Below are 27,892 nucleotides of genomic sequence, written 5' to 3' on the forward strand. Positions count from 1 at the left end.
GGTGCGCGGGCGGACAGGTAAGAGACAGTCTCCTCAGTGTGCGAGAACAAACGTGGTGCTGTGAGGGAAAGGCAGCGGAAGAAGCAGCAGTGACGACAACGACGGCAAGCGGTCTCCAGAGCTGAGGTACGGAGGTTCCGGGGTACGGCGAATTCGGGCTGAGGCGTGAGGGGGTCGGAGCCGGGCTGAGGCGTGAGGGGGTCGGAGCCGGGCTGAGGCGTGAGGGGGTCGGAGCCGGGCTGAGGCGTGAGGGGGTCGGAGCCGGGCTGAGGCGTGAGGGGGTCGGAGCCGGGCTGAGGCGTGAGGGGGTCGGAGCCGGGCTGAGGCGTGAGGGGGTCGGAGCCGGGCTGAGGCGTGAGGGGGTCGGAGCCGGGCTGAGGCGTGAGGGGGTCGGAGCCGGGCTGAGGCGTGAGGGGGTCGGAGCCGGGCTGAGGCGTGAGGGGGTCGGAGCCGGGCTGAGGCGTGAGGGGGTCGGAGCCGGGCTGAGGCGTAGCAGCCCCGGGCTCCGGCGGGGGCTTCGTGAGGCGGTGTCCGCGGGCGGGATGATGACGCGCACCGAGCTTGGAGAAGATGCTACGAAACGACAAAAAGCAGCTATAATAAAGGAGAACTATCTGCTGTTGGAGTGTTGATCCATACAAACGTTTTGAATTTTTAAATCTTAAATGGGGAGGTGGGTATGGGGGAGGACATGAGATACACAGGGAGGTTGAAAGGTGGGAAGGACTAAAGTACAGTTCTCTTGTTTAAGAAGCTAACAATGATGAAGAAGCCCTATAGGAGGAAAATATAAGATGGTCCAACAAAAACATGAACTTGAATGTCAGGTTTTTAATTCTACACTAAAGTAATCGATTACAGTAAATGTTAAGAATTACCAGTCTCACTTGTAACATCTTATCAGTATGCTGCTGGAAAGTGGGAAATGAGAAAATAAGATAAAAATATGGAACCCAGATTCTCATGTGAACAAAAAGAGGTGATGATCTCTGGTCAAAAGAACATCCCTGTCACAAGGGGCACACACAGATTACAGGAGAGTCCGGATGGCACCATGATGGACTTCGTACACAACAATTACAGTGAAGACAATGGGTGCCATTTCAACGGAGAAAGTGGTTGGGGGTCCCCTGTAAGCACAGAAGACGACTCTTTGACCACTACTTTCTGTATGCCCAGCCGTTTTGCACAGTCTGCCCGCCTCTGATCCCAAACGGTACCAACTGGAAGTCCTCCATGCCTCAGTGAGGTGAGAAAAGCTGCTTGAAGTAGTTTTTGCTGGGATGAACTTTAGGAAGTGGGGGGGGAATATGCAAGGCTGTCATTGGCTGGCTGGTACCTTGCTGAGAGTGAATCCAGCAGGAGGGAATGACCCCTCCCTGTCCCGTCAGAGGGTCCAAGGGTGCAGGTTGAGGTGCTGCTTGTGTGTGAGGTGACCTCCCTGCTCGGTGGGTCAAGGTTGCTCCTTCAGGCTGGGGGTTTGCCACTGCACAGGTCTAATGGTGTCCCCGCTGATGTTTCAGGAGCTGCTGCAGAAGAAAGAAGAAGCGGCGTGGGGACCTGGAAGGCAGGAGCGAGCAAGAAGAGGAAGCAGAAGCGTGCAGATGCGGGGGGGGAAGGAGAGAGGCACCCTGGGCAAACCACCTGTCCCGTTAGCGGGGACGTAGTCACATTTGAGTTGAGCGTTGCCGGCGCCTTTGGTGACCAGGCCGGCTTTGTGCTGGGCGACCTCCCTGTAAGCAGGGCTCGGGTCTTTGCTGTAGTTGGCCTTTTGCCTTGCTGCTCCTTTGGCTGCCTGGGGAGCGTGGCCCCCTGTAACGCAGGGCGAGAGCCACCTCTCCACCCCCGAGTGGGAAATGGAGCTCGCCGGACCCCGAGGCCACCCTGTAAGCAGGGTAGTGCCGTTTCCCGGCCCCTCTTCTTCCTCCGGCCCCTTGGCATCGTTGCCTGGTGGTGGCCTTTCAATGCGACGGCCCCGTACTCGGGGTGTGCGTCAAGGCCTTCGGCCTTTGGCTTTACCTGAGACGAAGCCCCTTGGCACGTTGAGGTCTGTGGCCTCCGTGCAGGATAGGGACAGGTCACAGGCTCTTGTCTGTTGCCTGTGGTTGTGGGTTTATTCCCAGGGTTTGGCTGCGCTGCGTTGTCCTTCCCTTCTGGAAAGTCGTGCCTGTGTGTGTGTGTTTCCCTTCCTTTCCTTGTTTGTGTTTGTGGAGTGACCGAGCGACTGAGCCTTCCCTTTAGGCCCCCACAAAGATGGCTGCAGCTTAGCTTCGACTTCCCAGGGGGGAATGGAGGACTTTGGCGCATGCCGCAAAAGGGGTGTTCCCTCTTAGTCCCGCAAGCGCAGCGAGTGTCCTGTCTTCCTTCTTTTTACGTAGTAGTGATCAGAGCCACACGGTAGTTTTGTGGCCAAGGCCACCCTGTAGCCAGGGCTTGGGCCTGTCCTTGCGCGGCCGCCTGTTCTGCTGGCGGCGTGACAGCCCCGTACTCGGGGTGTGCGTCCCAAGCTGCGGAGCCCTCTGTCCCTGAGCAGCCCGCCTGCCCTGTAATCAGGTGTGGGGAGGCTGCAGTGTTGCTTTAGCCATCCAGCTGGTGGGAATGACCCCTCCCTGTCCCGTCAGAGGGTGCAGGTTGAGGTGCTGCTTGTGTGTGGGGTGACCTCCCTGCTCGGTGGGTCGAGGTTGCTCCCTGGGCTCCCAAAAACAAGACGTTGGTGATGTTCTGCTGCTGCCGGGCGGGCCAGCCTGTAGCTCAGGCGTTGGCGGGAGCCTCGTGCTCCGCGGGGCTTCTTGGAGAGGGTGAGGTGTGGGGGTACCGTCCTGTAGGCAGGGCTGTGTGTGCCCCCGGTGTGTGCTTGGTGAGCTGTGTTTGGAGAGACCCGCCTGTACTCGGGCAGGAATGTGGCCCCAGCCTTTCAGAGGCACGGGGCCGCGAGACGTGGGGTTGGGCTTGCGCCCTCCCTGGAGTCAGGGTTAGGATCCTGACTGCGGCCTTTGGCTGTGCCGTCCCGCTGCCTGGCTGCTGAGAGTTGTTCCTGCCGCTGGGGGGGAAACCGAGCTCTGTGGCTCCAGGGGTGTTGTCCACCCGCCTGTAAGCAGGGTCTGGGTGCGTGAGCGTTTATGCTCTGCTGGCAGCCTGTGTGGGGTGACCGCCCTGTTAGCAGGGTGCGGGTCGAGGTGCCCCGGACTGGGAGAGAAGGAGCCTCCCTCGGGCCTAGGGATGGGGGCTGCCCTGTAAGTCAGGGAGCGACTGTGCCCCGCAGTCCCAGGCCCTTTGCAACAGTGGCAGTGGTTGGGGGTCCCCTGTAAGCAGGGAAGCTGACTCTTTGGCCGCTGCTTTTTGCGTGCCCAGCCTTTTTGCCCAGTCTGCCCGCCTCTGTGATCCCCCGCGGCACCGGCTGGAAGTCCTCCGTGCGTCAGTGAGGTGAGAAAAGCTGCTTGAAGTAGTTTTTGCTGGGATGAACTCGGGGAGAGGAGTGGGCGGATGCAAGGCTATCCTTGGCTGGTGGTTGCGTGCCGAGTTGCTTTGCGATGCTGCGTTTGTCCTTTCCTTCAGGTTGGGGGCTTGCCACTGCACAGGTCTAATGGTGTCCCCGCTGATGTTTCAGGAGCTGCTGCAGAAGAAAGAAGAAGCGGCGTGGGGACCTGGAAGGCAGGAGCGAGCAAGAAGAGGAAGCAGAAGCGTGCAGATGCGGGGGGGAAGGAGAGAGGCACCCTGGGCAAACCACCTGTCCCATTAGCGTGGACGTAGTCACATTTGAGTTGAGCGTTGCCGGCGCCTTTGGTGACCAGGCCGGCTTTGTGCTGGGCGACCTCCCTGTAAGCAGGGCTCGGGTCTTTGCTGTAGTTGGCCTTTTGCCTTGCTGCTCCTTTAGCTGCCTGGGGAGCGTGGCCCCCTGTAACGCAGGGCGAGAGCCACCTCTCCACCCCCGAGTGGGAAATGGAGCTCGCCGGACCCCAAGGCCACCCTGTAAGCAGGGTAGTGCCATTTCCCGGCCCCTCTTCCTCCTCTGGCCTCTCGGCATGTTGCCTGGTGGTGGCCTTTCAATGCGACGGCCCCGTACTCGGGGTGTGCGTCCCAAGCTGCGGAGCCCTCTGTCCCTGAGCAGCCCGCCTGCCCTGTAATCAGGTGTGGGGAGGCTGCAGTGTTGCTTTAGCCATCCAGCTGGTGGGAATGACCCCTCCCTGTCCCGTCAGAGGGTGCAGGTTGAGGTGCTGCTTGTGTGTGGGGTGACCTCCCTGCTCGGTGGGTCGAGGTTGCTCCCTGGGCTCCCAAAAACAAGACGTTGGTGATGTTCTGCTGCTGCCGGGCGGGCCAGCCTGTAGCTCAGGCGTTGGCGGGAGCCTCGTGCTCCGCGGGGCTTCTTGGAGAGGGTGAGGTGTGGGGGTACCGTCCTGTAGGCAGGGCTGTGTGTGCCCCCGGTGTGTGCTTGGTGAGCTGTGTTTGGAGAGACCCGCCTGTACTCGGGCAGGAATGTGGCCCCAGCCTTTCAGAGGCACGGGGCCGCGAGACGTGGGGTTGGGCTTGCGCCCTCCCTGGAGTCAGGGTTAGGATCCTGACTGCGGCCTTTGGCTGTGCCGTCCCGCTGCCTGGCTGCTGAGAGTTGTTCCTGCCGCTGGGGGGGAAACCGAGCTCTGTGGCTCCAGGGGTGTTGTCCACCCGCCTGTAAGCAGGGTCTGGGTGCGTGAGCGTTTATGCTCTGCTGGCAGCCTGTGTGGGGTGACCGCCCTGTTAGCGGGGTGCGGGTCGAGGTGCCCCGGACTGGGAGAGAAGGAGCCTCCCTCGGGCCTAGGGATGGGGGCTGCCCTGTAAGTCAGGGAGCGACTGTGCCCCGCAGTCCCAGGCCCTTTGCAACAGTGGCAGTGGTTGGGGGTCCCCTGTAAGCAGGGAAGCTGACTCTTTGGCCGCTGCTTTTTGCGTGCCCAGCCTTTTTGCCCAGTCTGCCCGCCTCTGTGATCCCCCGCAGCACCGGCTGGAAGTCCTCCGTGCGTCAGTGAGGTGAGAAAAGCTGCTTGAAGTAGTTTTTGCTGGGATGAACTCGGGGAGAGGAGTGGGCGGATGCAAGGCTATCCTTGGCTGGTGGTTGCGTGCCGAGTTGCTTTGCGATGCTGCGTTTGTCCTTTCCTTCAGGTTGGGGGCTTGCCACTGCACAGGTCTAATGGTGTCCCCGCTGATGTTTCAGGAGCTGCTGCAGAAGAAAGAAGAAGCGGCGTGGGGACCTGGAAGGCAGGAGCGAGCAAGAAGAGGAAGCAGAAGCGTGCAGATGCGGGGGGGAAGGAGAGAGGCACCCTGGGCAAACCACCTGTCCCGTTAGCGGGGACGTAGTCACATTTGAGTTGAGCGTTGCCGGCACCTTTGGTGACCAGGCCGGCTTTGTGCTGGGCGACCTCCCTGTAAGCAGGGCTCGGGTCTTTGCTGTAGTTGGCCTTTTGCCTTGCTGCTCCTTTGGCTGCCTGGGGAGCGTGGCCCCCTGTAACGCAGGGCGAGAGCCACCTCTCCACCCCCGAGTGGGAAATGGAGCTCGCCGGACCCCAAGGCCACCCTGTAAGCAGGGTAGTGCCATTTCCCGGCCCCTCTTCCTCCTCTGGCCTCTCGGCATGTTGCCTGGTGGTGGCCTTTCAATGCGACGGCCCCGTACTCGGGGTGTGCGTCCCAAGCTGCGGAGCCCTCTGTCCCTGAGCAGCCCGCCTGCCCTGTAATCAGGTGTGGGGAGGCTGCAGTGTTGCTTTAGCCATCCAGCTGGTGGGAATGACCCCTCCCTGTCCCGTCAGAGGGTGCAGGTTGAGGTGCTGCTTGTGTGTGGGGTGACCTCCCTGCTCGGTGGGTCGAGGTTGCTCCCTGGGCTCCCAAAAACAAGACGTTGGTGATGTTCTGCTGCTGCCGGGCGGGCCAGCCTGTAGCTCAGGCGTTGGCGGGAGCCTCGTGCTCCGCGGGGCTTCTTGGAGAGGGTGAGGTGTGGGGGTACCGTCCTGTAGGCAGGGCTGTGTGTGCCCCCGGTGTGTGCTTGGTGAGCTGTGTTTGGAGAGACCCGCCTGTACTCGGGCAGGAATGTGGCCCCAGCCTTTCAGAGGCACGGGGCCGCGAGACGTGGGGTTGGGCTTGCGCCCTCCCTGGAGTCAGGGTTAGGATCCTGACTGCGGCCTTTGGCTGTGCCGTCCCGCTGCCTGGCTGCTGAGAGTTGTTCCTGCCGCTGGGGGGGAAACCGAGCTCTGTGGCTCCAGGGGTGTTGTCCACCCGCCTGTAAGCAGGGTCTGGGTGCGTGAGCGTTTATGCTCTGCTGGCAGCCTGTGTGGGGTGACCGCCCTGTTAGCGGGGTGCGGGTCGAGGTGCCCCGGACTGGGAGAGAAGGAGCCTCCCTCGGGCCTAGGGATGGGGGCTGCCCTGTAAGTCAGGGAGCGACTGTGCCCCGCAGTCCCAGGCCCTTTGCAACAGTGGCAGTGGTTGGGGGTCCCCTGTAAGCAGGGAAGCTGACTCTTTGGCCGCTGCTTTTTGCGTGCCCAGCCTTTTTGCCCAGTCTGCCCGCCTCTGTGATCCCCCGCGGCACCGGCTGGAAGTCCTCCGTGCGTCAGTGAGGTGAGAAAAGCTGCTTGAAGTAGTTTTTGCTGGGATGAACTCGGGGAGAGGAGTGGGCGGATGCAAGGCTATCCTTGGCTGGTGGTTGCGTGCCGAGTTGCTTTGCGATGCTGCGTTTGTCCTTTCCTTCAGGTTGGGGGCTTGCCACTGCACAGGTCTAATGGTGTCCCCGCTGATGTTTCAGGAGCTGCTGCAGAAGAAAGAAGAAGCGGCGTGGGGACCTGGAAGGCAGGAGCGAGCAAGAAGAGGAAGCAGAAGCGTGCAGATGCGGGGGGGAAGGAGAGAGGCACCCTGGGCAAACCACCTGTCCCGTTAGCGGGGACGTAGTCACATTTGAGTTGAGCGTTGCCGGCACCTTTGGTGACCAGGCCGGCTTTGTGCTGGGCGACCTCCCTGTAAGCAGGGCTCGGGTCTTTGCTGTAGTTGGCCTTTTGCCTTGCTGCTCCTTTGGCTGCCTGGGGAGCGTGGCCCCCTGTAACGCAGGGCGAGAGCCACCTCTCCACCCCCGAGTGGGAAATGGAGCTCGCCGGACCCCAAGGCCACCCTGTAAGCAGGGTAGTGCCATTTCCCGGCCCCTCTTCCTCCTCTGGCCTCTCGGCATGTTGCCTGGTGGTGGCCTTTCAATGCGACGGCCCCGTACTCGGGGTGTGCGTCCCAAGCTGCGGAGCCCTCTGTCCCTGAGCAGCCCGCCTGCCCTGTAATCAGGTGTGGGGAGGCTGCAGTGTTGCTTTAGCCATCCAGCTGGTGGGAATGACCCCTCCCTGTCCCGTCAGAGGGTGCAGGTTGAGGTGCTGCTTGTGTGTGGGGTGACCTCCCTGCTCGGTGGGTCGAGGTTGCTCCCTGGGCTCCCAAAAACAAGACGTTGGTGATGTTCTGCTGCTGCCGGGCGGGCCAGCCTGTAGCTCAGGCGTTGGCGGGAGCCTCGTGCTCCGCGGGGCTTCTTGGAGAGGGTGAGGTGTGGGGGTACCGTCCTGTAGGCAGGGCTGTGTGTGCCCCCGGTGTGTGCTTGGTGAGCTGTGTTTGGAGAGACCCGCCTGTACTCGGGCAGGAATGTGGCCCCAGCCTTTCAGAGGCACGGGGCCGCGAGACGTGGGGTTGGGCTTGCGCCCTCCCTGGAGTCAGGGTTAGGATCCTGACTGCGGCCTTTGGCTGTGCCGTCCCGCTGCCTGGCTGCTGAGAGTTGTTCCTGCCGCTGGGGGGGAAACCGAGCTCTGTGGCTCCAGGGGTGTTGTCCACCCGCCTGTAAGCAGGGTCTGGGTGCGTGAGCGTTTATGCTCTGCTGGCAGCCTGTGTGGGGTGACCGCCCTGTTAGCGGGGTGCGGGTCGAGGTGCCCCGGACTGGGAGAGAAGGAGCCTCCCTCGGGCCTAGGGATGGGGGCTGCCCTGTAAGTCAGGGAGCGACTGTGCCCCGCAGTCCCAGGCCCTTTGCAACAGTGGCAGTGGTTGGGGGTCCCCTGTAAGCAGGGAAGCTGACTCTTTGGCCGCTGCTTTTTGCGTGCCCAGCCTTTTTGCCCAGTCTGCCCGCCTCTGTGATCCCCCGCGGCACCGGCTGGAAGTCCTCCGTGCGTCAGTGAGGTGAGAAAAGCTGCTTGAAGTAGTTTTTGCTGGGATGAACTCGGGGAGAGGAGTGGGCGGATGCAAGGCTATCCTTGGCTGGTGGTTGCGTGCCGAGTTGCTTTGCGATGCTGCGTTTGTCCTTTCCTTCAGGTTGGGGGCTTGCCACTGCACAGGTCTAATGGTGTCCCCGCTGATGTTTCAGGAGCTGCTGCAGAAGAAAGAAGAAGCGGCGTGGGGACCTGGAAGGCAGGAGCGAGCAAGAAGAGGAAGCAGAAGCGTGCAGATGCGGGGGGGAAGGAGAGAGGCACCCTGGGCAAACCACCTGTCCCGTTAGCGGGGATGTAGTCACATTTGAGTTGAGCGTTGCCGGCGCCTTTGGTGACCAGGCCGGCTTTGTGCTGGGCGACCTCCCTGTAAGCAGGGCTCGGGTCTTTGCTGTAGTTGGCCTTTTGCCTTGCTGCTCCTTTGGCTGCCTGGGGAGCGTGGCCCCCTGTAACGCAGGGCGAGAGCCACCTCTCCACCCCCGAGTGGGAAATGGAGCTCGCCGGACCCCGAGGCCACCCTGTAAGCAGGGTAGTGCCGTTTCCCGGCCCCTCTTCTTCCTCCGGCCCCTCGGCATCGTTGCCTGGTGGTGGCCTTTCAATGCGACGGCCCCGTACTCAGGGTGTGCGTCAAGGCCTTCGGCCTTTGGCTTTACCTGAGACGAAGCCCCTTGGCACGTTGAGGTCTGTGGCCTCCGTGCAGGATAGGGACAGGTCACAGGCTCTTGTCTGTTGCCTGTGGTTGTGGGTTTATTCCCAGGGTTTGGCTGCGCTGCGTTGTCCTTCCCTTCTGGAAAGTCGTGCCTGTGTGTGTGTGTTTCCCTTCCTTTCCTTGTTTGTGTTTGTGGAGTGACCGAGCGACTGAGCCTTCCCTTTAGGCCCCCACAAAGATGGCTGCAGCTTAGCTTCGACTTCCCAGGGGGGAATGGAGGACTTTGGCGCATGCCGCAAAAGGGGTGTTCCCTCTTAGTCCCGCAAGCGCAGCGAGTGTCCTGTCTTCCTTCTTTTTACGTAGTAGTGATCAGAGCCACACGGTAGTTTTGTGGCCAAGGCCACCCTGTAGCCAGGGCTTGGGCCTGTCCTTGCGCGGCCGCCTGTTCTGCTGGCGGCGTGACAGCCCCGTACTCGGGGTGTGCGTCCCAAGCTGCGGAGCCCTCTGTCCCTGAGCAGCCCGCCTGCCCTGTAATCAGGTGTGGGGAGGCTGCAGTGTTGCTTTAGCCATCCAGCTGGTGGGAATGACCCCTCCCTGTCCCGTCAGAGGGTGCAGGTTGAGGTGCTGCTTGTGTGTGGGGTGACCTCCCTGCTCGGTGGGTCGAGGTTGCTCCCTGGGCTCCCAAAAACAAGACGTTGGTGATGTTCTGCTGCTGCCGGGCGGGCCAGCCTGTAGCTCAGGCGTTGGCGGGAGCCTCGTGCTCCGCGGGGCTTCTTGGAGAGGGTGAGGTGTGGGGGTACCGTCCTGTAGGCAGGGCTGTGTGTGCCCCCGGTGTGTGCTTGGTGAGCTGTGTTTGGAGAGACCCGCCTGTACTCGGGCAGGAATGTGGCCCCAGCCTTTCAGAGGCACGGGGCCGCGAGACGTGGGGTTGGGCTTGCGCCCTCCCTGGAGTCAGGGTTAGGATCCTGACTGCGGCCTTTGGCTGTGCCGTCCCGCTGCCTGGCTGCTGAGAGTTGTTCCTGCCGCTGGGGGGGAAACCGAGCTCTGTGGCTCCAGGGGTGTTGTCCACCCGCCTGTAAGCAGGGTCTGGGTGCGTGAGCGTTTATGCTCTGCTGGCAGCCTGTGTGGGGTGACCGCCCTGTTAGCGGGGTGCGGGTCGAGGTGCCCCGGACTGGGAGAGAAGGAGCCTCCCTCGGGCCTAGGGATGGGGGCTGCCCTGTAAGTCAGGGAGCGACTGTGCCCCGCAGTCCCAGGCCCTTTGCAACAGTGGCAGTGGTTGGGGGTCCCCTGTAAGCAGGGAAGCTGACTCTTTGGCCGCTGCTTTTTGCGTGCCCAGCCTTTTTGCCCAGTCTGCCCGCCTCTGTGATCCCCCGCGGCACCGGCTGGAAGTCCTCCGTGCGTCAGTGAGGTGAGAAAAGCTGCTTGAAGTAGTTTTTGCTGGGATGAACTCGGGGAGAGGAGTGGGCGGATGCAAGGCTATCCTTGGCTGGTGGTTGCGTGCCGAGTTGCTTTGCGATGCTGCGTTTGTCCTTTCCTTCAGGTTGGGGGCTTGCCACTGCACAGGTCTAATGGTGTCCCCGCTGATGTTTCAGGAGCTGCTGCAGAAGAAAGAAGAAGCGGCGTGGGGACCTGGAAGGCAGGAGCGAGCAAGAAGAGGAAGCAGAAGCGTGCAGATGCGGGGGGGAAGGAGAGAGGCACCCTGGGCAAACCACCTGTCCCGTTAGCGGGGATGTAGTCACATTTGAGTTGAGCGTTGCCGGCGCCTTTGGTGACCAGGCCGGCTTTGTGCTGGGCGACCTCCCTGTAAGCAGGGCTCGGGTCTTTGCTGTAGTTGGCCTTTTGCCTTGCTGCTCCTTTGGCTGCCTGGGGAGCGTGGCCCCCTGTAACGCAGGGCGAGAGCCACCTCTCCACCCCCGAGTGGGAAATGGAGCTCGCCGGACCCCGAGGCCACCCTGTAAGCAGGGTAGTGCCGTTTCCCGGCCCCTCTTCTTCCTCCGGCCCCTCGGCATCGTTGCCTGGTGGTGGCCTTTCAATGCGACGGCCCCGTACTCAGGGTGTGCGTCAAGGCCTTCGGCCTTTGGCTTTACCTGAGACGAAGCCCCTTGGCACGTTGAGGTCTGTGGCCTCCGTGCAGGATAGGGACAGGTCACAGGCTCTTGTCTGTTGCCTGTGGTTGTGGGTTTATTCCCAGGGTTTGGCTGCGCTGCGTTGTCCTTCCCTTCTGGAAAGTCGTGCCTGTGTGTGTGTGTTTCCCTTCCTTTCCTTGTTTGTGTTTGTGGAGTGACCGAGCGACTGAGCCTTCCCTTTAGGCCCCCACAAAGATGGCTGCAGCTTAGCTTCGACTTCCCAGGGGGGAATGGAGGACTTTGGCGCATGCCGCAAAAGGGGTGTTCCCTCTTAGTCCCGCAAGCGCAGCGAGTGTCCTGTCTTCCTTCTTTTTACGTAGTAGTGATCAGAGCCACACGGTAGTTTTGTGGCCAAGGCCACCCTGTAGCCAGGGCTTGGGCCTGTCCTTGCGCGGCCGCCTGTTCTGCTGGCGGCGTGACAGCCCCGTACTCGGGGTGTGCGTCCCAAGCTGCGGAGCCCTCTGTCCCTGAGCAGCCCGCCTGCCCTGTAATCAGGTGTGGGGAGGCTGCAGTGTTGCTTTAGCCATCCAGCTGGTGGGAATGACCCCTCCCTGTCCCGTCAGAGGGTGCAGGTTGAGGTGCTGCTTGTGTGTGGGGTGACCTCCCTGCTCGGTGGGTCGAGGTTGCTCCCTGGGCTCCCAAAAACAAGACGTTGGTGATGTTCTGCTGCTGCCGGGCGGGCCAGCCTGTAGCTCAGGCGTTGGCGGGAGCCTCGTGCTCCGCGGGGCTTCTTGGAGAGGGTGAGGTGTGGGGGTACCGTCCTGTAGGCAGGGCTGTGTGTGCCCCCGGTGTGTGCTTGGTGAGCTGTGTTTGGAGAGACCCGCCTGTACTCGGGCAGGAATGTGGCCCCAGCCTTTCAGAGGCACGGGGCCGCGAGACGTGGGGTTGGGCTTGCGCCCTCCCTGGAGTCAGGGTTAGGATCCTGACTGCGGCCTTTGGCTGTGCCGTCCCGCTGCCTGGCTGCTGAGAGTTGTTCCTGCCGCTGGGGGGGAAACCGAGCTCTGTGGCTCCAGGGGTGTTGTCCACCCGCCTGTAAGCAGGGTCTGGGTGCGTGAGCGTTTATGCTCTGCTGGCAGCCTGTGTGGGGTGACCGCCCTGTTAGCGGGGTGCGGGTCGAGGTGCCCCGGACTGGGAGAGAAGGAGCCTCCCTCGGGCCTAGGGATGGGGGCTGCCCTGTAAGTCAGGGAGCGACTGTGCCCCGCAGTCCCAGGCCCTTTGCAACAGTGGCAGTGGTTGGGGGTCCCCTGTAAGCAGGGAAGCTGACTCTTTGGCCGCTGCTTTTTGCGTGCCCAGCCTTTTTGCCCAGTCTGCCCGCCTCTGTGATCCCCCGCGGCACCGGCTGGAAGTCCTCCGTGCGTCAGTGAGGTGAGAAAAGCTGCTTGAAGTAGTTTTTGCTGGGATGAACTCGGGGAGAGGAGTGGGCGGATGCAAGGCTATCCTTGGCTGGTGGTTGCGTGCCGAGTTGCTTTGCGATGCTGCGTTTGTCCTTTCCTTCAGGTTGGGGGCTTGCCACTGCACAGGTCTAATGGTGTCCCCGCTGATGTTTCAGGAGCTGCTGCAGAAGAAAGAAGAAGCGGCGTGGGGACCTGGAAGGCAGGAGCGAGCAAGAAGAGGAAGCAGAAGCGTGCAGATGCGGGGGGGAAGGAGAGAGGCACCCTGGGCAAACCACCTGTCCCGTTAGCGGGGACGTAGTCACATTTGAGTTGAGCGTTGCCGGCACCTTTGGTGACCAGGCCGGCTTTGTGCTGGGCGACCTCCCTGTAAGCAGGGCTCGGGTCTTTGCTGTAGTTGGCCTTTTGCCTTGCTGCTCCTTTGGCTGCCTGGGGAGCGTGGCCCCCTGTAACGCAGGGCGAGAGCCACCTCTCCACCCCCGAGTGGGAAATGGAGCTCGCCGGACCCCAAGGCCACCCTGTAAGCAGGGTAGTGCCATTTCCCGGCCCCTCTTCCTCCTCTGGCCTCTCGGCATGTTGCCTGGTGGTGGCCTTTCAATGCGACGGCCCCGTACTCGGGGTGTGCGTCCCAAGCTGCGGAGCCCTCTGTCCCTGAGCAGCCCGCCTGCCCTGTAATCAGGTGTGGGGAGGCTGCAGTGTTGCTTTAGCCATCCAGCTGGTGGGAATGACCCCTCCCTGTCCCGTCAGAGGGTGCAGGTTGAGGTGCTGCTTGTGTGTGGGGTGACCTCCCTGCTCGGTGGGTCGAGGTTGCTCCCTGGGCTCCCAAAAACAAGACGTTGGTGATGTTCTGCTGCTGCCGGGCGGGCCAGCCTGTAGCTCAGGCGTTGGCGGGAGCCTCGTGCTCCGCGGGGCTTCTTGGAGAGGGTGAGGTGTGGGGGTACCGTCCTGTAGGCAGGGCTGTGTGTGCCCCCGGTGTGTGCTTGGTGAGCTGTGTTTGGAGAGACCCGCCTGTACTCGGGCAGGAATGTGGCCCCAGCCTTTCAGAGGCACGGGGCCGCGAGACGTGGGGTTGGGCTTGCGCCCTCCCTGGAGTCAGGGTTAGGATCCTGACTGCGGCCTTTGGCTGTGCCGTCCCGCTGCCTGGCTGCTGAGAGTTGTTCCTGCCGCTGGGGGGGAAACCGAGCTCTGTGGCTCCAGGGGTGTTGTCCACCCGCCTGTAAGCAGGGTCTGGGTGCGTGAGCGTTTATGCTCTGCTGGCAGCCTGTGTGGGGTGACCGCCCTGTTAGCGGGGTGCGGGTCGAGGTGCCCCGGACTGGGAGAGAAGGAGCCTCCCTCGGGCCTAGGGATGGGGGCTGCCCTGTAAGTCAGGGAGCGACTGTGCCCCGCAGTCCCAGGCCCTTTGCAACAGTGGCAGTGGTTGGGGGTCCCCTGTAAGCAGGGAAGCTGACTCTTTGGCCGCTGCTTTTTGCGTGCCCAGCCTTTTTGCCCAGTCTGCCCGCCTCTGTGATCCCCCGCGGCACCGGCTGGAAGTCCTCCGTGCGTCAGTGAGGTGAGAAAAGCTGCTTGAAGTAGTTTTTGCTGGGATGAACTCGGGGAGAGGAGTGGGCGGATGCAAGGCTATCCTTGGCTGGTGGTTGCGTGCCGAGTTGCTTTGCGATGCTGCGTTTGTCCTTTCCTTCAGGTTGGGGGCTTGCCACTGCACAGGTCTAATGGTGTCCCCGCTGATGTTTCAGGAGCTGCTGCAGAAGAAAGAAGAAGCGGCGTGGGGACCTGGAAGGCAGGAGCGAGCAAGAAGAGGAAGCAGAAGCGTGCAGATGCGGGGGGGAAGGAGAGAGGCACCCTGGGCAAACCACCTGTCCCGTTAGCGGGGATGTAGTCACATTTGAGTTGAGCGTTGCCGGCGCCTTTGGTGACCAGGCCGGCTTTGTGCTGGGCGACCTCCCTGTAAGCAGGGCTCGGGTCTTTGCTGTAGTTGGCCTTTTGCCTTGCTGCTCCTTTGGCTGCCTGGGGAGCGTGGCCCCCTGTAACGCAGGGCGAGAGCCACCTCTCCACCCCCGAGTGGGAAATGGAGCTCGCCGGACCCCGAGGCCACCCTGTAAGCAGGGTAGTGCCGTTTCCCGGCCCCTCTTCTTCCTCCGGCCCCTCGGCATCGTTGCCTGGTGGTGGCCTTTCAATGCGACGGCCCCGTACTCAGGGTGTGCGTCAAGGCCTTCGGCCTTTGGCTTTACCTGAGACGAAGCCCCTTGGCACGTTGAGGTCTGTGGCCTCCGTGCAGGATAGGGACAGGTCACAGGCTCTTGTCTGTTGCCTGTGGTTGTGGGTTTATTCCCAGGGTTTGGCTGCGCTGCGTTGTCCTTCCCTTCTGGAAAGTCGTGCCTGTGTGTGTGTGTTTCCCTTCCTTTCCTTGTTTGTGTTTGTGGAGTGACCGAGCGACTGAGCCTTCCCTTTAGGCCCCCACAAAGATGGCTGCAGCTTAGCTTCGACTTCCCAGGGGGGAATGGAGGACTTTGGCGCATGCCGCAAAAGGGGTGTTCCCTCTTAGTCCCGCAAGCGCAGCGAGTGTCCTGTCTTCCTTCTTTTTACGTAGTAGTGATCAGAGCCACACGGTAGTTTTGTGGCCAAGGCCACCCTGTAGCCAGGGCTTGGGCCTGTCCTTGCGCGGCCGCCTGTTCTGCTGGCGGCGTGACAGCCCCGTACTCGGGGTGTGCGTCCCAAGCTGCGGAGCCCTCTGTCCCTGAGCAGCCCGCCTGCCCTGTAATCAGGTGTGGGGAGGCTGCAGTGTTGCTTTAGCCATCCAGCTGGTGGGAATGACCCCTCCCTGTCCCGTCAGAGGGTGCAGGTTGAGGTGCTGCTTGTGTGTGGGGTGACCTCCCTGCTCGGTGGGTCGAGGTTGCTCCCTGGGCTCCCAAAAACAAGACGTTGGTGATGTTCTGCTGCTGCCGGGCGGGCCAGCCTGTAGCTCAGGCGTTGGCGGGAGCCTCGTGCTCCGCGGGGCTTCTTGGAGAGGGTGAGGTGTGGGGGTACCGTCCTGTAGGCAGGGCTGTGTGTGCCCCCGGTGTGTGCTTGGTGAGCTGTGTTTGGAGAGACCCGCCTGTACTCGGGCAGGAATGTGGCCCCAGCCTTTCAGAGGCACGGGGCCGCGAGACGTGGGGTTGGGCTTGCGCCCTCCCTGGAGTCAGGGTTAGGATCCTGACTGCGGCCTTTGGCTGTGCCGTCCCGCTGCCTGGCTGCTGAGAGTTGTTCCTGCCGCTGGGGGGGAAACCGAGCTCTGTGGCTCCAGGGGTGTTGTCCACCCGCCTGTAAGCAGGGTCTGGGTGCGTGAGCGTTTATGCTCTGCTGGCAGCCTGTGTGGGGTGACCGCCCTGTTAGCGGGGTGCGGGTCGAGGTGCCCCGGACTGGGAGAGAAGGAGCCTCCCTCGGGCCTAGGGATGGGGGCTGCCCTGTAAGTCAGGGAGCGACTGTGCCCCGCAGTCCCAGGCCCTTTGCAACAGTGGCAGTGGTTGGGGGTCCCCTGTAAGCAGGGAAGCTGACTCTTTGGCCGCTGCTTTTTGCGTGCCCAGCCTTTTTGCCCAGTCTGCCCGCCTCTGTGATCCCCCGCGGCACCGGCTGGAAGTCCTCCGTGCGTCAGTGAGGTGAGAAAAGCTGCTTGAAGTAGTTTTTGCTGGGATGAACTCGGGGAGAGGAGTGGGCGGATGCAAGGCTATCCTTGGCTGGTGGTTGCGTGCCGAGTTGCTTTGCGATGCTGCGTTTGTCCTTTCCTTCAGGTTGGGGGCTTGCCACTGCACAGGTCTAATGGTGTCCCCGCTGATGTTTCAGGAGCTGCTGCAGAAGAAAGAAGAAGCGGCGTGGGGACCTGGAAGGCAGGAGCGAGCAAGAAGAGGAAGCAGAAGCGTGCAGATGCGGGGGGGAAGGAGAGAGGCACCCTGGGCAAACCACCTGTCCCGTTAGCGGGGACGTAGTCACATTTGAGTTGAGCGTTGCCGGCACCTTTGGTGACCAGGCCGGCTTTGTGCTGGGCGACCTCCCTGTAAGCAGGGCTCGGGTCTTTGCTGTAGTTGGCCTTTTGCCTTGCTGCTCCTTTGGCTGCCTGGGGAGCGTGGCCCCCTGTAACGCAGGGCGAGAGCCACCTCTCCACCCCCGAGTGGGAAATGGAGCTCGCCGGACCCCAAGGCCACCCTGTAAGCAGGGTAGTGCCATTTCCCGGCCCCTCTTCCTCCTCTGGCCTCTCGGCATGTTGCCTGGTGGTGGCCTTTCAATGCGACGGCCCCGTACTCGGGGTGTGCGTCCCAAGCTGCGGAGCCCTCTGTCCCTGAGCAGCCCGCCTGCCCTGTAATCAGGTGTGGGGAGGCTGCAGTGTTGCTTTAGCCATCCAGCTGGTGGGAATGACCCCTCCCTGTCCCGTCAGAGGGTGCAGGTTGAGGTGCTGCTTGTGTGTGGGGTGACCTCCCTGCTCGGTGGGTCGAGGTTGCTCCCTGGGCTCCCAAAAACAAGACGTTGGTGATGTTCTGCTGCTGCCGGGCGGGCCAGCCTGTAGCTCAGGCGTTGGCGGGAGCCTCGTGCTCCGCGGGGCTTCTTGGAGAGGGTGAGGTGTGGGGGTACCGTCCTGTAGGCAGGGCTGTGTGTGCCCCCGGTGTGTGCTTGGTGAGCTGTGTTTGGAGAGACCCGCCTGTACTCGGGCAGGAATGTGGCCCCAGCCTTTCAGAGGCACGGGGCCGCGAGACGTGGGGTTGGGCTTGCGCCCTCCCTGGAGTCAGGGTTAGGATCCTGACTGCGGCCTTTGGCTGTGCCGTCCTGCTGCCTGGCTGCTGAGAGTTGTTCCTGCCGCTGGGGGGGAAACCGAGCTCTGTGGCTCCAGGGGTGTTGTCCACCCGCCTGTAAGCAGGGTCTGGGTGCGTGAGCGTTTATGCTCTGCTGGCAGCCTGTGTGGGGTGACCGCCCTGTTAGCGGGGTGCGGGTCGAGGTGCCCCGGACTGGGAGAGAAGGAGCCTCCCTCGGGCCTAGGGATGGGGGCTGCCCTGTAAGTCAGGGAGCGACTGTGCCCCGCAGTCCCAGGCCCTTTGCAACAGTGGCAGTGGTTGGGGGTCCCCTGTAAGCAGGGAAGCTGACTCTTTGGCCGCTGCTTTTTGCGTGCCCAGCCTTTTTGCCCAGTCTGCCCGCCTCTGTGATCCCCCGCGGCACCGGCTGGAAGTCCTCCGTGCGTCAGTGAGGTGAGAAAAGCTGCTTGAAGTAGTTTTTGCTGGGATGAACTCGGGGAGAGGAGTGGGCGGATGCAAGGCTATCCTTGGCTGGTGGTTGCGTGCCGAGTTGCTTTGCGATGCTGCGTTTGTCCTTTCCTTCAGGTTGGGGGCTTGCCACTGCACAGGTCTAATGGTGTCCCCGCTGATGTTTCAGGAGCTGCTGCAGAAGAAAGAAGAAGCGGCGTGGGGACCTGGAAGGCAGGAGCGAGCAAGAAGAGGAAGCAGAAGCGTGCAGATGCGGGGGGGAAGGAGAGAGGCACCCTGGGCAAACCACCTGTCCCGTTAGCGGGGACGTAGTCACATTTGAGTTGAGCGTTGCCGGCGCCTTTGGTGACCAGGCCGGCTTTGTGCTGGGCGACCTCCCTGTAAGCAGGGCTCAGGTCTTTGCTGTAGTTGGCCTTTTGCCTTGCTGCTCCTTTGGCTGCCTGGGGAGCGTGGCCCCCTGTAACGCAGGGCGAGAGCCACCTCTCCACCCCCGAGTGGGAAATGGAGCTCGCCGGACCCCGAGGCCACCCTGTAAGCAGGGTAGTGCCGTTTCCCGGCCCCTCTTCTTCCTCCGGCCCCTCGGCATCGTTGCCTGGTGGTGGCCTTTCAATGCGACGGCCCCGTACTCAGGGTGTGCGTCAAGGCCTTCGGCCTTTGGCTTTACCTGAGACGAAGCCCCTTGGCACGTTGAGGTCTGTGGCCTCCGTGCAGGATAGGGACAGGTCACAGGCTCTTGTCTGTTGCCTGTGGTTGTGGGTTTATTCCCAGGGTTTGGCTGCGCTGCGTTGTCCTTCCCTTCTGGAAAGTCGTGCCTGTGTGTGTGTGTTTCCCTTCCTTTCCTTGTTTGTGTTTGTGGAGTGACCGAGCGACTGAGCCTTCCCTTTAGGCCCCCACAAAGATGGCTGCAGCTTAGCTTCGACTTCCCAGGGGGGAATGGAGGACTTTGGCGCATGCCGCAAAAGGGGTGTTCCCTCTTAGTCCCGCAAGCGCAGCGAGTGTCCTGTCTTCCTTCTTTTTACGTAGTAGTGATCAGAGCCACACGGTAGTTTTGTGGCCAAGGCCACCCTGTAGCCAGGGCTTGGGCCTGTCCTTGCGCGGCCGCCTGTTCTGCTGGCGGCGTGACAGCCCCGTACTCGGGGTGTGCGTCCCAAGCTGCGGAGCCCTCTGTCCCTGAGCAGCCCGCCTGCCCTGTAATCAGGTGTGGGGAGGCTGCAGTGTTGCTTTAGCCATCCAGCTGGTGGGAATGACCCCTCCCTGTCCCGTCAGAGGGTGCAGGTTGAGGTGCTGCTTGTGTGTGGGGTGACCTCCCTGCTCGGTGGGTCGAGGTTGCTCCCTGGGCTCCCAAAAACAAGACGTTGGTGATGTTCTGCTGCTGCCGGGCGGGCCAGCCTGTAGCTCAGGCGTTGGCGGGAGCCTCGTGCTCCGCGGGGCTTCTTGGAGAGGGTGAGGTGTGGGGGTACCGTCCTGTAGGCAGGGCTGTGTGTGCCCCCGGTGTGTGCTTGGTGAGCTGTGTTTGGAGAGACCCGCCTGTACTCGGGCAGGAATGTGGCCCCAGCCTTTCAGAGGCACGGGGCCGCGAGACGTGGGGTTGGGCTTGCGCCCTCCCTGGAGTCAGGGTTAGGATCCTGACTGCGGCCTTTGGCTGTGCCGTCCCGCTGCCTGGCTGCTGAGAGTTGTTCCTGCCGCTGGGGGGGAAACCGAGCTCTGTGGCTCCAGGGGTGTTGTCCACCCGCCTGTAAGCAGGGTCTGGGTGCGTGAGCGTTTATGCTCTGCTGGCAGCCTGTGTGGGGTGACCGCCCTGTTAGCAGGGTGCGGGTCGAGGTGCCCCGGACTGGGAGAGAAGGAGCCTCCCTCGGGCCTAGGGATGGGGGCTGCCCTGTAAGTCAGGGAGCGACTGTGCCCCGCAGTCCCAGGCCCTTTGCAACAGTGGCAGTGGTTGGGGGTCCCCTGTAAGCAGGGAAGCTGACTCTTTGGCCGCTGCTTTTTGCGTGCCCAGCCTTTTTGCCCAGTCTGCCCGCCTCTGTGATCCCCCGCGGCACCGGCTGGAAGTCCTCCGTGCGTCAGTGAGGTGAGAAAAGCTGCTTGAAGTAGTTTTTGCTGGGATGAACTCGGGGAGAGGAGTGGGCGGATGCAAGGCTATCCTTGGCTGGTGGTTGCGTGCCGAGTTGCTTTGCGATGCTGCGTTTGTCCTTTCCTTCAGGTTGGGGGCTTGCCACTGCACAGGTCTAATGGTGTCCCCGCTGATGTTTCAGGAGCTGCTGCAGAAGAAAGAAGAAGCGGCGTGGGGACCTGGAAGGCAGGAGCGAGCAAGAAGAGGAAGCAGAAGCGTGCAGATGCGGGGGGGAAGGAGAGAGGCACCCTGGGCAAACCACCTGTCCCGTTAGCGGGGATGTAGTCACATTTGAGTTGAGCGTTGCCGGCGCCTTTGGTGACCAGGCCGGCTTTGTGCTGGGCGACCTCCCTGTAAGCAGGGCTCGGGTCTTTGCTGTAGTTGGCCTTTTGCCTTGCTGCTCCTTTGGCTGCCTGGGGAGCGTGGCCCCCTGTAACGCAGGGCGAGAGCCACCTCTCCACCCCCGAGTGGGAAATGGAGCTCGCCGGACCCCGAGGCCACCCTGTAAGCAGGGTAGTGCCGTTTCCCGGCCCCTCTTCTTCCTCCGGCCCCTCGGCATCGTTGCCTGGTGGTGGCCTTTCAATGCGACGGCCCCGTACTCGGGGTGTGCGTCAAGGCCTTCGGCCTTTGGCTTTACCTGAGACGAAGCCCCTTGGCACGTTGAGGTCTGTGGCCTCCGTGCAGGATAGGGACAGGTCACAGGCTCTTGTCTGTTGCCTGTGGTTGTGGGTTTATTCCCAGGGTTTGGCTGCGCTGCATTGTCCTTCCCTTCTGGAAAGTCGTGCCTGTGTGTGTGTGTTTCCCTTCCTTTCCTTGTTTGTGTTTGTGGAGTGACCGAGCGACTGAGCCTTCCCTTTAGGCCCCCACAAAGATGGCTGCAGCTTAGCTTCGACTTCCCAGGGGGGAATGGAGGACTTTGGCGCATGCCGCAAAAGGGGTGTTCCCTCTTAGTCCCGCAAGCGCAGCGAGTGTCCTGTCTTCCTTCTTTTTACGTAGTAGTGATCAGAGCCACACGGTAGTTTTGTGGCCAAGGCCACCCTGTAGCCAGGGCTTGGGCCTGTCCTTGCGCGGCCGCCTGTTCTGCTGGCGGCGTGACAGCCCCGTACTCGGGGTGTGCGTCCCAAGCTGCGGAGCCCTCTGTCCCTGAGCAGCCCGCCTGCCCTGTAATCAGGTGTGGGGAGGCTGCAGTGTTGCTTTAGCCATCCAGCTGGTGGGAATGACCCCTCCCTGTCCCGTCAGAGGGTGCAGGTTGAGGTGCTGCTTGTGTGTGGGGTGACCTCCCTGCTCGGTGGGTCGAGGTTGCTCCCTGGGCTCCCAAAAACAAGACGTTGGTGATGTTCTGCTGCTGCCGGGCGGGCCAGCCTGTAGCTCAGGCGTTGGAGGGAGCCTCGTGCTCCGCGGGGCTTCTTGGAGAGGGTGAGGTGTGGGGGTACCGTCCTGTAGGCAGGGCTGTGTGTGCCCCCGGTGTGTGCTTGGTGAGCTGTGTTTGGAGAGACCCGCCTGTACTCGGGCAGGAATGTGGCCCCAGCCTTTCAGAGGCACGGGGCCGCGAGACGTGGGGTTGGGCTTGCGCCCTCCCTGGAGTCAGGGTTAGGATCCTGACTGCGGCCTTTGGCTGTGCCGTCCCGCTGCCTGGCTGCTGAGAGTTGTTCCTGCCGCTGGGGGGGAAACCGAGCTCTGTGGCTCCAGGGGTGTTGTCCACCCGCCTGTAAGCAGGGTCTGGGTGCGTGAGCGTTTATGCTCTGCTGGCAGCCTGTGTGGGGTGACCGCCCTGTTAGCAGGGTGCGGGTCGAGGTGCCCCGGACTGGGAGAGAAGGAGCCTCCCTCGGGCCTAGGGATGGGGGCTGCCCTGTAAGTCAGGGAGCAACTGTGCCCCGCAGTCCCAGGCCCTTTGCAACAGTGGCAGTGGTTGGGGGTCCCCTGTAAGCAGGGAAGCTGACTCTTTGGCCGCTGCTTTTTGCGTGCCCAGCCTTTTTGCCCAGTCTGCCCGCCTCTGTGATCCCCCGCGGCACCGGCTGGAAGTCCTCCGTGCGTCAGTGAGGTGAGAAAAGCTGCTTGAAGTAGTTTTTGCTGGGATGAACTCGGGGAGAGGAGTGGGCGGATGCAAGGCTATCCTTGGCTGGTGGTTGCGTGCCGAGTTGCTTTGCGATGCTGCGTTTGTCCTTTCCTTCAGGTTGGGGGCTTGCCACTGCACAGGTCTAATGGTGTCCCCGCTGATGTTTCAGGAGCTGCTGCAGAAGAAAGAAGAAGCGGCGTGGGGACCTGGAAGGCAGGAGCGAGCAAGAAGAGGAAGCAGAAGCGTGCAGATGCGGGGGGGAAGGAGAGAGGCACCCTGGGCAAACCACCTGTCCCATTAGCGGGGACGTAGTCACATTTGAGTTGAGCGTTGCCGGCGCCTTTGGTGACCAGGCCGGCTTTGTGCTGGGCGACCTCCCTGTAAGCAGGGCTCGGGTCTTTGCTGTAGTTGGCCTTTTGCCTTGCTGCTCCTTTGGCTGCCTGGGGAGCGTGGCCCCCTGTAACGCAGGGCGAGAGCCACCTCTCCACCCCCGAGTGGGAAATGGAGCTCGCCGGACCCCGAGGCCACCCTGTAAGCAGGGTAGTGCCGTTTCCCGGCCCCTCTTCCTCCTCTGGCCTCTCGGCATGTTGCCTGGTGGTGGCCTTTCAATGCGACGGCCCCGTACTCGGGGTGTGCGTCCCAAGCTGCGTAGCCCTCTGTCCCTGAGCAGCCCGCCTGCCCTGTAATCAGGTGTGGGGAGGCTGCAGTGTTGCTTTAGCCATCCAGCTGGTGGGAATGACCCCTCCCTGTCCCGTCAGAGGGTGCAGGTTGAGGTGCTGCTTGTGTGTGGGGTGACCTCCCTGCTCGGTGGGTCGAGGTTGCTCCCTGGGCTCCCAAAAACAAGACGTTGGTGATGTTCTGCTGCTGCCGTGCGGGCCAGCCTGTAGCTCAGGCGTTGGCGGGAGCCTCGTGCTCCGCGGGGCTTCTTGGAGAGGGTGAGGTGTGGGGGTACCGTCCTGTAGGCAGGGCTGTGTGTGCCCCCGGTGTGTGCTTGGTGAGCTGTGTTTGGAGAGACCCGCCTGTACTCGGGCAGGAATGTGGCCCCAGCCTTTCAGAGGCACGGGGCCGCGAGACGTGGGGTTGGGCTTGCGCCCTCCCTGGAGTCAGGGTTAGGATCCTGACTGCGGCCTTTGGCTGTGTCGTCCCGCTGCCTGGCTGCTGAGAGTTGTTCCTGCCGCTGGGGGGGAAACCGAGCTCTGTGGCTCCAGGGGTGTTGTCCACCCGCCTGTAAGCAGGGTCTGGGTGCGTGAGCATTTATGCTCTGCTGGCAGCCTGTGTGGGGTGACCGCCCTGTTAGCAGGGTGCGGGTCGAGGTGCCCCGGACTGGGAGAGAAGGAGCCTCCCTCGGGCCTAGGGATGGGGGCTGCCCTGTAAGTCAGGGAGCAACTGTGCCCCGCAGTCCCAGGCCCTTTGCAACAGTGGCAGTGGTTGGGGGTCCCCTGTAAGCAGGGAAGCTGACTCTTTGGCCGCTGCTTTTTGCGTGCCCAGCCTTTTTGCCCAGTCTGCCCGCCTCTGTGATCCCCCGCGGCACCGGCTGGAAGTCCTCCGTGCGTCAGTGAGGTGAGAAAAGCTGCTTGAAGTAGTTTTTGCTGGGATGAACTCGGGGAGAGGAGTGGGCGGATGCAAGGCTATCCTTGGCTGGTGGTTGCGTGCCGAGTTGCTTTGCGATGCTGCGTTTGTCCTTTCCTTCAGGTTGGGGGCTTGCCACTGCACAGGTCTAATGGTGTCCCCGCTGATGTTTCAGGAGCTGCTGCAGAAGAAAGAAGAAGCGGCGTGGGGACCTGGAAGGCAGGAGCGAGCAAGAAGAGGAAGCAGAAGCGTGCAGATGCGGGGGGGAAGGAGAGAGGCACCCTGGGCAAACCACCTGTCCCGTTAGCGGGGATGTAGTCACATTTGAGTTGAGCGTTGCCGGCGCCTTTGGTGACCAGGCCGGCTTTGTGCTGGGCGACCTCCCTGTAAGCAGGGCTCGGGTCTTTGCTGTAGTTGGCCTTTTGCCTTGCTGCTCCTTTGGCTGCCTGGGGAGCGTGGCCCCCTGTAACGCAGGGCGAGAGCCACCTCTCCACCCCCGAGTGGGAAATGGAGCTCGCCGGACCCCGAGGCCACCCTGTAAGCAGGGTAGTGCCGTTTCCCGGCCCCTCTTCTTCCTCCGGCCCCTCGGCATCGTTGCCTGGTGGTGGCCTTTCAATGCGACGGCCCCGTACTCAGGGTGTGCGTCAAGGCCTTCGGCCTTTGGCTTTACCTGAGACGAAGCCCCTTGGCACGTTGAGGTCTGTGGCCTCCGTGCAGGATAGGGACAGGTCACAGGCTCTTGTCTGTTGCCTGTGGTTGTGGGTTTATTCCCAGGGTTTGGCTGCGCTGCGTTGTCCTTCCCTTCTGGAAAGTCGTGCCTGTGTGTGTGTGTTTCCCTTCCTTTCCTTGTTTGTGTTTGTGGAGTGACCGAGCGACTGAGCCTTCCCTTTAGGCCCCCACAAAGATGGCTGCAGCTCAGCTTCGACTTCCCAGGGGGGAATGGAGGACTTTGGCGCATGCCGCAAAAGGGGTGTTCCCTCTTAGTCCCGCAAGCGCAGCGAGTGTCCTGTCTTCCTTCTTTTTACGTAGTAGTGATCAGAGCCACACGGTAGTTTTGTGGCCAAGGCCACCCTGTAGCCAGGGCTTGGGCCTGTCCTTGCGCGGCCGCCTGTTCTGCTGGCGGCGTGACAGCCCCGTACTCGGGGTGTGCGTCCCAAGCTGCGGAGCCCTCTGTCCCTGAGCAGCCCGCCTGCCCTGTAATCAGGTGTGGGGAGGCTGCAGTGTTGCTTTAGCCATCCAGCTGGTGGGAATGACCCCTCCCTGTCCCGTCAGAGGGTGCAGGTTGAGGTGCTGCTTGTGTGTGGGGTGACCTCCCTGCTCGGTGGGTCGAGGTTGCTCCCTGGGCTCCCAAAAACAAGACGTTGGTGATGTTCTGCTGCTGCCGGGCGGGCCAGCCTGTAGCTCAGGCGTTGGCGGGAGCCTCGTGCTCCGCGGGGCTTCTTGGAGAGGGTGAGGTGTGGGGGTACCGTCCTGTAGGCAGGGCTGTGTGTGCCCCCGGTGTGTGCTTGGTGAGCTGTGTTTGGAGAGACCCGCCTGTACTCGGGCAGGAATGTGGCCCCAGCCTTTCAGAGGCACGGGGCCGCGAGACGTGGGGTTGGGCTTGCGCCCTCCCTGGAGTCAGGGTTAGGATCCTGACTGCGGCCTTTGGCTGTGCCGTCCCGCTGCCTGGCTGCTGAGAGTTGTTCCTGCCGCTGGGGGGGAAACCGAGCTCTGTGGCTCCAGGGGTGTTGTCCACCCGCCTGTAAGCAGGGTCTGGGTGCGTGAGCGTTTATGCTCTGCTGGCAGCCTGTGTGGGGTGACCGCCCTGTTAGCGGGGTGCGGGTCGAGGTGCCCCGGACTGGGAGAGAAGGAGCCTCCCTCGGGCCTAGGGATGGGGGCTGCCCTGTAAGTCAGGGAGCGACTGTGCCCCGCAGTCCCAGGCCCTTTGCAACAGTGGCAGTGGTTGGGGGTCCCCTGTAAGCAGGGAAGCTGACTCTTTGGCCGCTGCTTTTTGCGTGCCCAGCCTTTTTGCCCAGTCTGCCCGCCTCTGTGATCCCCCGCAGCACCGGCTGGAAGTCCTCCGTGCGTCAGTGAGGTGAGAAAAGCTGCTTGAAGTAGTTTTTGCTGGGATGAACTCGGGGAGAGGAGTGGGCGGATGCAAGGCTATCCTTGGCTGGTGGTTGCGTGCCGAGTTGCTTTGCGATGCTGCGTTTGTCCTTTCCTTCAGGTTGGGGGCTTGCCACTGCACAGGTCTAATGGTGTCCCCGCTGATGTTTCAGGAGCTGCTGCAGAAGAAAGAAGAAGCGGCGTGGGGACCTGGAAGGCAGGAGCGAGCAAGAAGAGGAAGCAGAAGCGTGCAGATGCGGGGGGGAAGGAGAGAGGCACCCTGGGCAAACCACCTGTCCCATTAGCGGGGGCGTAGTCACATTTGAGTTGAGCGTTGCCGGCGCCTTTGGTGACCAGGCCGGCTTTGTGCTGGGCGACCTCCCTGTAAGCAGGGCTCGGGTCTTTGCTGTAGTTGGCCTTTTGCCTTGCTGCTCCTTTGGCTGCCTGGGGAGCGTGGCCCCCTGTAACGCAGGGCGAGAGCCACCTCTCCACCCCCGAGTGGGAAATGGAGCTCACCGGACCCCGAGGCCACCCTGTAAGCAGGGTAGTGCCGTTTCCCGGCCCCTCTTCTTCCTCCGGCCCCTCGGCATCGTTGCCTGGTGGTGGCCTTTCAATGCGACGGCCCCGTACTCGGGGTGTGCGTCAAGGCCTTCGGCCTTTGGCTTTACCTGAGACGAAGCCCCTTGGCACGTTGAGGTCTGTGGCCTCCGTGCAGGATAGGGACAGGTCACAGGCTCTTGTCTGTTGCCTGTGGTTGTGGGTTTATTCCCAGGGTTTGGCTGCGCTGCGTTGTCCTTCCCTTCTGGAAAGTCGTGCCTGTGTGTGTGTGTTTCCCTTCCTTTCCTTGTTTGTGTTTGTGGAGTGACCGAGCGACTGAGCCTTCCCTTTAGGCCCCCACAAAGATGGCTGCAGCTTAGCTTCGACTTCCCAGGGGGGAATGGAGGACTTTGGCGCATGCCGCAAAAGGGGTGTTCCCTCTTAGTCCCGCAAGCGCAGCGAGTGTCCTGTCTTCCTTCTTTTTACGTAGTAGTGATCAGAGCCACACGGTAGTTTTGTGGCCAAGGCCACCCTGTAGCCAGGGCTTGGGCCTGTCCTTGCGCGGCCGCCTGTTCTGCTGGCGGCGTGACAGCCCCGTACTCGGGGTGTGCGTCCCAAGCTGCGGAGCCCTCTGTCCCTGAGCAGCCCGCCTGCCCTGTAATCAGGTGTGGGGAGGCTGCAGTGTTGCTTTAGCCATCCAGCTGGTGGGAATGACCCCTCCCTGTCCCGTCAGAGGGTGCAGGTTGAGGTGCTGCTTGTGTGTGGGGTGACCTCCCTGCTCGGTGGGTCGAGGTTGCTCCCTGGGCTCCCAAAAACAAGACGTTGGTGATGTTCTGCTGCTGCCGGGCGGGCCAGCCTGTAGCTCAGGCGTTGGCGGGAGCCTCGTGCTCCGCGGGGCTTCTTGGAGAGGGTGAGGTGTGGGGGTACCGTCCTGTAGGCAGGGCTGTGTGTGCCCCCGGTGTGTGCTTGGTGAGCTGTGTTTGGAGAGACCCGCCTGTACTCGGGCAGGAATGTGGCCCCAGCCTTTCAGAGGCACGGGGCCGCGAGACGTGGGGTTGGGCTTGCGCCCTCCCTGGAGTCAGGGTTAGGATCCTGACTGCGGCCTTTGGCTGTGCCGTCCCGCTGCCTGGCTGCTGAGAGTTGTTCCTGCCGCTGGGGGGGAAACCGAGCTCTGTGGCTCCAGGGGTGTTGTCCACCCGCCTGTAAGCAGGGTCTGGGTGCGTGAGCGTTTATGCTCTGCTGGCAGCCTGTGTGGGGTGACCGCCCTGTTAGCGGGGTGCGGGTCGAGGTGCCCCGGACTGGGAGAGAAGGAGCCTCCCTCGGGCCTAGGGATGGGGGCTGCCCTGTAAGTCAGGGAGCGACTGTGCCCCGCAGTCCCAGGCCCTTTGCAACAGTGGCAGTGGTTGGGGGTCCCCTGTAAGCAGGGAAGCTGACTCTTTGGCCGCTGCTTTTTGCGTGCCCAGCCTTTTTGCCCAGTCTGCCCGCCTCTGTGATCCCCCGCGGCACCGGCTGGAAGTCCTCCGTGCGTCAGTGAGGTGAGAAAAGCTGCTTGAAGTAGTTTCTGCTGGGATGAACTTTGGGGAGTGGGCGGTAGGATACAAGGGTATCCTTGGCAGGCTTGTCATGTGCTGAGTTTCTTTGCCTTCCTGGGTTAACTGGTTTTCTTCAGGTGTAGGGTTTCCTGCTTATCTGGGCTGATGTTCTCCTTGCTTCCATTTCAGGAGCTGCTGCAGAATGCAGAAGCGGAATGTGCATCTTGGTGGCAGGAGACAGCAATAAATGTGAACTGCTGGCTTTTAACCTTATGGGCTTAGTTTTGTCCTTTTGCAGCCACAGTTCTTACGTGTGTGGAAGACTTGATACCTTTCCTTTGGCAATGTAGTCCCCTGAAAATGAATTTGTTTTTCATGTTAGTCTTTCGTTGATATCTATTGTTATTCTCCTGCATGTGTTGTATTTTGGTATTAAATGAA

The 27,892-nt window shown here is 62.1% G+C and overlaps 1 long non-coding RNA gene across 2 annotated transcripts; it reads left to right on the forward strand.

Annotated features, from left to right (window-relative positions):
* On the forward strand, window positions 1-27,892 carry LOC149917064 (uncharacterized). 2 transcript variants are annotated; one of them, XR_016468807.1, is made up of 17 exons: window positions 1-126; window positions 1,180-1,249; window positions 1,524-3,423; window positions 3,608-4,998; window positions 5,183-6,573; window positions 6,758-8,148; window positions 8,333-10,231; window positions 10,416-12,314; window positions 12,499-13,889; window positions 14,074-15,972; window positions 16,157-17,547; window positions 17,732-19,630; window positions 19,815-21,713; window positions 21,898-23,288; window positions 23,473-25,371; window positions 25,556-27,454; window positions 27,641-27,892. It is a non-coding gene; the product is annotated as an uncharacterized LOC149917064 (long non-coding RNA). The 2 variants fall into 2 exon arrangements; XR_016468808.1 differs by lacking the exon at window positions 1,180-1,249.

The sequence above is a fragment of the Phasianus colchicus genome, chromosome 8 (assembly GCF_987193195.1).
Source record: "Phasianus colchicus chromosome 8, bPhaCol1.hap1.1, whole genome shotgun sequence".
Lineage (NCBI taxonomy): Eukaryota > Metazoa > Chordata > Aves > Galliformes > Phasianidae > Phasianus > Phasianus colchicus.